At 38.1% G+C, this 12,053-nt stretch overlaps 1 pseudogene; it reads left to right on the forward strand.

Annotated features, from left to right (window-relative positions):
* The first annotated feature begins 5,857 nt into the window (after positions 1-5,857).
* LOC123583690 lies at positions 5,858-6,163 on the forward strand (annotated as a pseudogene).
* The last annotated feature ends 5,890 nt before the right edge of the window (positions 6,164-12,053 follow it).

Below are 12,053 nucleotides of genomic sequence, written 5' to 3' on the forward strand. Positions count from 1 at the left end.
TCTCTTCCTTGAGCCTCTGCTGAGACTGCTGAGGCACAATACCTGTGAGCTTTTTAGAAACCCTATTGTTTGATTGAACTAATCTCTGAGGTACCACCACCTTGGATCTTTATATGGTCTTTTTTTTCTTTTAAGATAAAAAAAATGTGTTATTATTTTTTCACCTTATTTATTTATTTTGAGAGGGAGAGCGAGCAGGGGAGGGGCAAAGTGAGAGGGAGAGAGAGAATCCCAAGCAGGCTCTGCACTGTTAGTGCAGAGCCCAATGTGGGACTTGAACTCACAAACCATGAGATCATGACCTGAGCTGAAATCAAGGGTTGGATGCTTAACTGACTAAGCCACCCAGGCATCCTGTATCTTTATATGGTCTTAACAAAATTTACTGTCTTCTTCAACTTCATCTTGAGACAATGCTGTCCTGAGAATGCCTTAAGTTTTATGTTTCCCACTTGCCATTTGTTAGTGTTAACTTTAAATCATAAATAGGTATGGACCAAACAATAGAGGTCCAAATGCACAAATCAACATCTGATAGATATGAAATAAGTAGATAAGTCCACAATCATAGTTGGAAATTTCAGTATCCCTCTCTAAACACTGTCTATATCTAAAGATTATAAACATGGACATGGAGGGACACCTTGCTGGCTCAGTTGGTAGAGCATGTAACTCTTGATCTCAGGGTCATGAGTTTGACCACCACCTTGGGCTTAGTGCCTACTTAAAAAAAAAAGATATGGAAAATCTGGATCACACCATCAGCCAATGGGATCTTATTGAAATTTATACAGCACTCCACTAAACAACAGAATAGGCATACTTTTTAAGCATCCGAACATACACCAAGATGGATCATATCCTGGGTCATAAAACAAACTTCAGCAACTCTAAAATACTTGAGAGGTGTCTGGTGGCTCAGTCAGTTAAATGTCCAACTCTTGATTTTGGCTCAGGTCATGATCCCAGGGGCATGGGATCAAGCCTCATGTTGGGCTCCATGCTGAGCATGGAGCCTGCTTAGTATATTCTCTCTCTTTCTCTCTCTCTCTCTCTCTCTCTCTCACTCTCTTTCTCTCTATCCTCCCTGCCATTCTCCCCCACTCCTGTTCTCACTCTCTCTCTCTCTCAAATAAATCAAACAAAATAATCGAAATAGTACAGAATATCTCCTCTAATCATAATTGCAACAAACCAGAAATAAATAAGAGAACAGGAAATAGGAAAATATGCAAACACCTGAACTTTAAACAAAACAAATATGAATAATTTATGGATAAAAAAGAAGTCTCAAGGAGAATCAAAATTACATTGAACTGAATAAAAATTAAAATACAACATATTAAAATTTGTGGGAAACAGCTAAAGCAGAGCAGAAAAATACATTTATAGTAATAAATGCTTATATCTTAAGAAACTAAAAAAGAGCAAAACAAACCCAAAGCAAGCAGAAGAAGGGAAATTATATGGGGAAAAACAGAGCTTTCCCCCTAAGGTCAGGAAAAAGATAGGGATGTCCACTCTCACCACTGTTATTCAACATAGTATTGGAAGTCTTAGCCTCAACAGACAACACAAAGAAATAAAAGGCATCCAAATTGGCCAGGAGGAAGTCAAACTTTCACTCTTCACAGATGACATGATACTCTATATGGAAAACCCCAAACATTCCACCAAAAAACCAAATGCACAGAAATCGGTTGCATTCCTATACACCAACAATGAAGCAACAGAAAGAGAAATCAAGGAATCAATCCCGTTTACAATTGCACCCAAACCCATAAAATACCTAGGAATAAATGTAACCATAGAGGTGAAAAACCTATACACTGAAAACTATAGAAAGCTTATGAAAGAAATTGAAGAAGATACAAAAAATGGAAAAAGATTCCATGCTCCTGTATAGGAAGAACAAATATTGTTAAAATGTCAATACTACCCAAAGCAATCTACATATTCAGTGTAATCCCTATCAAAATAACACCAGCATTCTTCACAGAGCTAGAACAAACAATACTAAAATTTGTATGAAACCAGAAAACACCCCAAATAGCCAATGTAATCTTGAAAAAGAAAACCAAAGCAGGAGGCATCACAATCCCGGACTTCAAGATGTATTACAAAGCTGTAATCATCAAGACAGTATGGTACTGGCATAAAAACAGACGCTCAGATCAATGGAACAGAGTAGAGAACCCAGAAATGGACCCACAAACATATGGCCAACTAAGCTTTGACAAAGCAGGAAAGAATATCCAATGGAATAAAGACAGTCTCTTCAGCAACTGGTGCTGGGAAAACGACAGCGACATGCAGAAAAATGAACTTGGACCACTTTCTAACACCATACATAAAAATAAACTCAAAACTGGAGCACCTGGGTGGCTCAGTCAGTTAAGCGTCTGACTTCAGCTCAGGTCATGATCTCACAGATCATGAGTTCGAGCGTCACCTTAGGCTCTGTGCTGACATCTCAAAGCCTGGAGCCTGCTTTGGATTCTGTGTCTCCCTCTCTTTCTGCTCTCCCCCTGCTCACATGCTGTCTCTTTCTCAAAAATAAATAAAGATTAAAAAAATAAACTCAAAACGGATGAAAGACCTAAATGTAAGACAGGAAGCTATCAAAATCCTTGAAGAAAAAGCAGGCAAAAACCTCTCTGACCTCAGCTGCAGCAACTTCTTACTCAACACGTCTCCAGAGGCAAGGGAAACCAAAGCAAAAATGAACCATTGGGACCTCATCAAAATAAAAACTTCTGCACAGCAAAGGAAACAACCAGCAAAACTAAAAGGCAACCAACGGAATGGGAGAAGATATTTGCAAACGACATATCAGATAAAGGGTTAGTATCCAAAATCTATAAAGAACTTATCAAACTCAACACCCAAAAAACAAATAATCCATTGAAGAAATGGACAAAAGACATGAATAGACACTTCTCCAAAGAAGACATCCAGATGGCCAACTGACACATGAAAAAATGCTCAACATCACTCATCATCAGGGAAATACAAATCAAAACCACCATGAGATACCACCTTACACCTGCCAGAATGACTAACATTAACAACTCGGGCAACAACAGATGTTGGTGAGGATGCGGAGAAAGAGGATCTCTTTTGCATTGATGGTGGGAATGCAAGCTGGTGCAGCCACTCTGGAAAACAGTATGAAGGTTCCTCAAAAAACCAAAAATAGAAATACCCTATGAATCAGCAATTACACTACTAGGTATTTATCCAAGGGATACAAGTATGCTGTTTCAAAGGGACACATGCACTCCCAAGTTTATAGCAGCACTATCAACAATAGCCAAAGTATGGCAAGAGCCCAAATGCCCATTGATGGATGAATGCATAAAGATGTGGTGTGTGTGTGTGTGTGTGTGTGTGTGTGTGTGTGTATATATATATATATATATATATATATACACACACACACACAATGGAGTATTACTTGGCAATTAAAAAGAATGAAATCTTGCTGCTTGCAACTACGTGGATGAAACTAGTGGGTCTGACTTCAGCTCAGGTCAAAATGCTAAGCGAAATTAGTCAGAGAAAGGCAGATATCATATGACTTCACTCATATGAGGACTTTAAGATACAAAACAGATGAACATAAGGGAAGGGAAACAAAAATAATACAAAGACAGGGAGGGGGACAAAACAAAAGAGACTCATAAATATGGAGAACAAACTGAGGGTTACAGGAGGGGTTGTGGGAGGGGGGATGGGCTAAATGGGTAAGGGGCATTAAGCAATCCACTCTTGAAATCGTTGTTGCACTATATGCTAATTTGGATGTAAATTTAAAAAATAATATTAAAAAAATAAAGAAGGGGAATAATGAAGATAAGAGCAGAAAAAATGAAATTGAAAATAGAAAACTAGAAAAATCTGAACAAAATGTGGCTCTTTGAACAAATCAACCATCTTAATAAACCTCTATCAAGACTGACAAATTAAAAAGACACAAGTTACCTATATCAAGATTGAAACAGTAGATAATCACTACAGAGCCCACAGACATGAAAAGAATCATAAGAGCATAGGTCAAACAACTCTACCCATATAAATTCAACAACTTAGATAAGATGGATCAATTCCTAAAAAATAAAAAAAATTATAAAAATCGCTCAATACAAAATAGATAATAGGTAATTGGGTTCCTAGTTTTAAAAATCCTTACAGGGGCGCCTGGGTGGCGCAGTCGGTTAAGCGTCCGACTTCAGCCAGGTCACCAGCTCGCGGTCCGTGAGTTCGAGCCCCGCGTCGGGCTCTGGGCTGATGGCTCAGAGCCTGGAGCCTGTTTCTGATTCTGTGTCTCCCTCTCTCTCTGCCCCTCCCCCGTTCACGCTCTGTCTCTCTCTGTCCCAAAAATAAATAAACGTTGAAAAAAAAAATGAAAAAAAAAAAAATGAAAAAAAAAATCCTTACAAATAAATCTCTAGATCTAGATGGTTTCAGTGGCTAGTTCCACCAAATGTTTAGAAAAGAATTACACCAGTTCTACATAATCTCTTCAAGAAAATAGAATCCTTTCCAAATCATTTAATGGAGCCACTATTACCATGATACCAAAGCACACCAAACCCAAACCAAAAACCAGAACAACACACACACACACACACACGCCCCTCATGAATATAGACACAAAAGTCTGCAACAAAATATTAGCAAACAAAATCTAACCATGTATATAAAAAGAATTATGCACCATGACTAAATGGGATTGATTCTGGGGATGCAAGATTGGTTCAACATTTGGAAATCAGTCAATTGAATCCACCATATTAATAGGCTAAAGTGGAAAGTCACACAATATCATCTAATGCACAAAAAACACTTGACAAAATTCAACACTCATTCATGGGAGGAAAAAAAACAACTTCTCAAAAAATTAGGAGTAGAGGAAAATTAGCCTAATAAAACCTACAGCTAACATCATACTTATGGTAAAAGACTGAATACTTTCCCCTTTAAAAGTAGGAACAAGGCAGGATATCTGCTCTTACCATCCTTATACATCATTGTACTAGAAATCCTAGCCAGTGTAAGAATGAAAGAAAAGGAAACAAAAGGCATCCGTACTGGAAAGGAAGAATTATAACTATCCCTTTTTCCAGTTGACATGACTATCTAGGCAGATGAATCCACAAAATTCTCAGTGAACTGAGAAATTTCCTTTCTCAAAGAAGCTACCAACAAATTAACCAACAAAACTCCTAGAATAAGAGTTCAGTGAGGCTGCAAGATACAAGATCAAGATATAAAAATAAAAGAATAAAGTGGAAGGAATCATTCTAACCAATTTTAAGACAGTTTTACCCAATTTTAACGAAAACATGGTATGGACAGGTGGATAAATACATTGATCAATGGGACAAAATAGAGAACCCAGAAATAGAACTTACACAAATATGCCCAATTGATTTTTGACAAAGGTGCAGAAGCAAGTCACTGGTAGTCTTTTCAACAAATGATAGTCTTTTCAACAAATGGTGCTGGAGCAATTGAATAACCATAGGTAAAAAATAAATTAAAAAAAAAAAACTTCAATCTAAACCCTACATCTTATACAAAAAAATAACAAAGTGGATCATAGATGTAAAAGAGGGGTGCCTGGATGGTTCAGTCGGTTATGTGTCCGACTCTGGGTTTTGGCTCAGGTAATGATCTCACAGTTTGTGAGTCTGCACTGACAGCATGGAGCCTGCTAAGGATTCCCTGTCTCCCTCTCTTTGTCCCTCTCCTGCTGCGCGTTCATGTATGTGTGCACGCACGTGTGCCCTCTCTCTCAATATAAATAAACTTAAAAAAATGTAAATGAGGAGGCATCTTTGAGGTAGACATCATGAGCAAAGCTCACGCTCCCATGTTGGAAAAATTTATAAACAAGAAATTATCATTGAAATTAAATGGTGGCAGATGTCCAAGGAATATTGCTGGGGTTCGATCCCTTTACGAATCTTGTGATAGATCAGTGTGTGGAGATGGCACTAGTGGGCAACAGAACAATATTGGAATGGTGGTAATTCAAAGAAATAGTATTACCATGTTAGAAGTCTTGGGACAAGTATCAACAATGGGTGTGTTTACCGGAAGAAACCAACTGCTTCCACATGTCCCCTCTCCTAGCACCTGTTTTACTACAAAATAAAAATCAGGCTATGCATTTTCTTATTGAACTTTTTTTTTTTTTTTTGCTAAATAAATGTTCATAATAGTCAAAAAATGTAAATGATAAAACTGTAAAGTTTATCAGAGAAAACATAGGAGAAAATCATCAGGACCTAGTTCTTGGTAAAGAGTTATTAGAAATGACACTTAAAAGCATGATTGGGGTGCCTGGGGGGCTCAGTCAATTAAGTATCCAACTTCAGCCCAGGTCATGATTTCAGTGTTGGTGAGTTCGAGCCCCGCGTTGGGCTCTACTGGCAGCTCAGAGCCTGGAGCTTGCTTTGGATTATGTGTCTCCCTCTTTCTGCCCCTCCCCTACTAGTGCTCTCTCTCTCTCAAAAGTTTTTTTTAAAAAAGCATGATCCATAAAAGACAAAAATTGATAAACTGGACTTTATCAAATTTAAAAACATTTGCTCTACAAAAGGCTCTGTTAAGATGAAAAAACAAACACAACCGCTATCAAAACAAAACAAAACAAAAACACCATCAATCTTCACAGAGCTAGAACAAACAATCCTAAAATTTGTATGGAATCAGAAAAGACCCCAATAGCTAAAGCAATCCTAAAGAAGAAAATCAAAGCAAGAGGCATCACAATCCCAGACCTCAAGATATATTACAGAGCTGTAATCATCGAGACAGTATAGTACTGGCACAAAAACAGACACTCAGATCAATGGAACAGAACAGAGAACCCAGAAATGGACCCACAAACATATGGCCAACTAATTATTGACAAAGCAAGAAAGAATATCCAATGGAATAAAGACAGTCTCTTCAGCAACTGGTGCTGGGAAAACTGGACAGTGACATGCAGAAAAATGAACCTGGACCACTTTCTTACACGAGACAAAATAAACTCCAAATGGATGAAAGACCTAAATGTAAGATAGGAAGCCATCAAAATCCTAGAAGTCCTAGAGGGGAAAAACAGGCAAAGACCTCTTTGACCTCGGCTGCAGCAACTTCTTACTCAACACGTCTCCAGAGGCAAGGGAAACCAAAGCAAAAATGGATCATTGGGACCTCATCAAAATAAAAAGCTTCTGCACAGCAAAGGAAACAATCAGCAAAACTAAAAGGCAACTGACAGAATGGGAGAAGATATTTGCAAACGACATATCAGATAAAGTGTTAGTATCCAAAATCTATAAAGATCAAACTCAACACCCTAAAAACAAATAATCCAGTGAAGAAATGGACAAAAGACGTGTATAATCACTTCTCCAAACAAGACATCCAGATGGTTAGCAGACACATGAAAAATGCTCAACATCACTCATCATCAGGGAAATACAAATCAAAACCACAATAAGATACTACCTTACACCTGCCAGAATGGCTAACATTAACAACTCGGGCAACAACAGATGTTGGCAAGGATGCGGAGAAGGAGGATCTCTTTTGCACTGCTGGTGGGAATGCAAACTGGTGCAGCCATTCTGGAAAACAGTATGGAGGTTCCTCAAAAAATTAAAAATAGAACTCCTCTATAACCCAGCAATTGCACTACTAGGTATTTATCCAAGGGATATAGGTATGGTGTTACAAAGGGACACATGCACTCAAATGTTGATAGCAGCACTGTCAAACAAGACGTGGTATATATATACAATGCAGTATTACTCGGCAATCAAAAAGAATGAAATCTTGATGTTTGTAGCTATGTGGATGGAACTAGAGGGTATTGTGCTAAGCGAAAATAGTCAAAGACAAATATCATATGACTTCACTCATATGAGGGCTTTAAGAGACAAAACAGATGAACATAAGGGAAGGGAAGCAAAAATAATATAAAAGCAAGGAGGGGGACAAAACATAAGAGACTCTTAAGTACGGAGAACAAACTGAGGGTTGCTGAAGGGATTGTGGGTGGGAGAATGGGCTAAATGGGTAAGGGGCATTAAGGAAGACACTTGTTGGGATGAGCACTGGTTGTTATACATAGGGGATGAATCACTGGAATCTACTCCTGAAATCATTATTGCACTGTATGCTAACTTAGATGTAAACTTAAAATAAAATAATATAGAATAAAGTAATAAAAAGATTAAAAAAATTACAGAATGAGAGGAAATATTTGCAAACCATTTGACAAAGGATCTGTCTCTAGAATATATAAATAACTCCCCAAACTTAGCAGTTTCTTTTTTTTAAGTTTATTTTTGAGAGAGAGAGAGAGAGAGAGAGCAAGAGAGTGCACACACACAAGTAGGGGAGGGGCATAGAGTGGGAGACACAGAGGCACCCCTCAGAAGTTTCTTTTTTTAAGTAAGCTCTGTACCCAGTGTGGGGCTTGAACTCATGACTGAGATCAAGACGCACATGCTTTACTGACTGAGCCAACCAGGCACCCCTCAAGATTCAGCAGTGTAAAAAAAAAAACAAACAAACAAACAAAAAAAAAAAACAATTATAACATAGAAAAAAGCCATTCACAGACAATTCACCAAAGAGGATATGTGGATGGCAGACAACCACATGAAAAGATGGTCAATATCATAGCCATTAGGGAAATGCAAACAAGTAAACAAAAACTACAAAAAAAATGAAAACAAATCCCCACTACATACCTACTGAAAAAGTGAAAATAGGGGCACCTGGGTGGGTCAGTCGGTGAAACGTCCAAATTTTGGTTTCAGCTCAGGTTTTGTGAGTTTGAGCCCCGCATTGGGCTCTGCACTGAGGTGCGGATCCTGCCTGGGATTCTCTCTCTCTCTCTCTCTCTCTCTCTCTCTCTACCCCTCCCATGCTCACGCTGTCTTTGTCTCTTTCACAATAAGTAAATAAGCCTGGAAAAAAAAGTGAAAATAAAAACTAGCAACAATCCTGGGTCGTCTGACTGAGTCAGTGGAGCATGTGACTCTTACTCTCAGGGTTGAGTTCGAGCCCACATTGGGTATAGAGATTACTTTTTTTAAAAAGCAAGTAGTGACAATCTCAAATCTTGCCAAGAATGCAGAGAAACTAAATCTCTTGTACTTGTTGGTGGGAATGTAAAATAACACAGCAACTCCGGGAAATAGTTTAGCAATTTCTCATAAGATTAAACATATACTTACCATGCCACTCATCAATCACCACACCCCTGGGCATTTATCCCAGAGAAGTGAAAACTTATGTCCACAAAAACTGATACACAAATATTTATAGCAACTTTTATTTGTAATAGCCCCAAACTGGAAGCATTGCAAATGTCCTTCGACAGATGAATGGGTTAAACAAATTCGTACATCCACAGCAATAAAAAGGAACAAACTATTGTTACAAGTAACAACTTGGATGAAATTCGAGGGCACTGTGCTGTGGGTGTCTGTGGGACAGCCCTTCTCAAAAGGTTACATAGTATGATGTCATTTATAGAACTTCTTGAAATGGCAAAATTATAGTGATGAAGAACAGATTAGTGGTTTACAAGGGATAGGAACAGTTGTAGGAGGATGGGGGACACAGTACAATGATAAATAGTATAAGAGTTCTTTTGTGGTGATGGGACAGTTCTGCATATTGAATGTGGTGGTGATTACATGAATTATACAGGTGATAAAATTGTGCAGAACCACCCCCCGCCACCAACATGAGTGAATGTAGTAACTGCTGAAATCTGAATAAGGTCTGGAGTTTAATAGTAATGTGCCAGTGTTGGTTTCTTAATTTTGAAAAATGTACCATGGTAGCATTAAGATGTTAACATTAGGCAAAACTGGAGGGTGGGTAGACAAAAAGCTCTCTGTACTCTTTGCAACTTTTCTGTAAACCAAATGTTACTCCAACATTAGAACGTTATTTTTTCTTAAACCTTTATTTATTTAAATAATCTCTACACCCAACATGGGTCTTGAACTCTGGGCCCTGAGATCAAGAGTCACATGCTCTTCTGACTGAGCCAGCCAGGTGCCTCTAGAAGCTGATTTTTTTTAAAGGAAAGAAAAAAAAATTAAGAAAAAAAAATTTAAATATTTTTAAATGTTTATTTAGAGAGAGAGTGTGAGTGGGAGAGAGGCAGAGAGAGAGGAGAGACAGAATCCCAAGCAGCCTCTACACTGTCAGTGCAGAGCCCGATGCGAGGGTTGAACCCATGAACCATGAGATCAAGACTGAAATCAAGAGTTGGATGCTTAACAGACTGAGCCACCCAGGAGCCCCAAAGGGGGAAAAAATTAATGTGACACTGCTAGGATACCTACTAGAATAGCTAAAATTGGAAAATAGCAGATAGGCAAGGGTATGGGATAATATTCTTTATTCTAGTGATTTCATTCTTAGTTTTATACCCAGCAGAAATAGACACATTTGTTAAAAAAAAGACATGCTCTAGGATGTTCATAGCAGCTTTATTCATAATAGCCCAAACTGAAAACAGTCTAAATGCCTACTCACAGAATGAATAAATTGCAGTATATTTGTATAATGTAATATTATACAACAGTATGAACGAACCACCTACAACATGCAACAATATAGATGAATTGAAAAGACATAATGTTGACTCAAAGAAGATAGACAAAAAAACCCCCACATAATATATTATTTCACTTATTTGAAGCTCAAAAACAGCCAAAAAGAATCTATGGTGTCAGGATAATAGATGTCCTTTGGGATGGTGGTATAAGTTGCCAGAAGAGGGCATGCATGCATGGGACTTCTGTAGTGCTGGTGATTTTTCAATTCTTGATTTCTTGCTATTTTTTGTGAGTGTGTTCAGTGTGTGACAAGTAACAGCTGTACACATGATTTGTGCACTTTTCTGTATGTAAATTATACAATAAAAAGTTTACCAAAGAGCAAACTGAGGCACACTCACACTCATTAAAAAAAAACTAGAATTATAAGGACTAACAATACCAAGTGCTGATAAGGATGTGGAGCAACGAAAAATTTCATTTACAGCTAGTGAAAATATCAATTAGTACAATCACATTGGAAAGCTGTTTGGCAATATCTATTAAAGCTGCATACACACATAACCTATGTCCCAATACCACCCGATTATATATATACCCAACAGAAATATGTACAAATGTGTACATGTGTTCTCATAAGACAGGTACAAGAATGTTCATGGCAATATTACTCAAACCAAAACAATCCAAATGTCCTTCAATGCTGTTGGAGCTGATTAAGATCAGTTACAGCCCAAAATTGCAGAGAAGTGAACCCCTGCTGTGGCATCCCTCTGTCAATGGGGAACAGGAGCCAGTGGATAAATATTCCAGCCTCCTGTTCCCCCATCCTTCAGAAAACTCTGAGCATTATGTACCTAATCTCAGTAACACACCTTTATATTGGCTTTTTCTTCTTAACTGTCTCACTCTTCCACTTCCTCAGGAGTCATGTCTCCTGGAGTCATTCCCCACATAAAATACATCCAAGTGTTTCTCCCAGGGGAGCCCAAACTTCAACAGTACTATTCCATCTATGTATAGTTCACAAACAACACCTATCTATGGTGATAGAAGTCAAAATAGTGGTTACCTAGTGGGGTAATGGTTGGAGGGGGCATGAAGGTTGCTTCTGGGGTGCTGGTAATGTTCCATATCCTGATCAAGGTGGTGTTTAATTAAACAGGCATGTTCATTTTGTAAATCCTCATGAAGCTGCATGCTTAAAATGCATGCATTTTATATATGTATAGTTTAAAAAAATTAAAGAATACAGGTGTTGAGGGGTCAGAGAGCAACTCATTAAGGGTACAGTGGTCTTTGTAAGGGCAACTGGACTTACAGGTATTAAAACAGGTTAATTTCAATGAGCATCTGCATCTTTCTTGGATAATGCACTCTCTCATATCCTTGGCAACCAGACATGGATTATTAGGGATTTACTGGAGGCACAGGGAAAGGATTGTGAAATATTACAATGAAAGC

The sequence above is a fragment of the Leopardus geoffroyi genome, chromosome B3 (genome assembly GCF_018350155.1).
Source record: "Leopardus geoffroyi isolate Oge1 chromosome B3, O.geoffroyi_Oge1_pat1.0, whole genome shotgun sequence".
Taxonomy (NCBI): Eukaryota; Metazoa; Chordata; class Mammalia; order Carnivora; family Felidae; genus Leopardus; species Leopardus geoffroyi.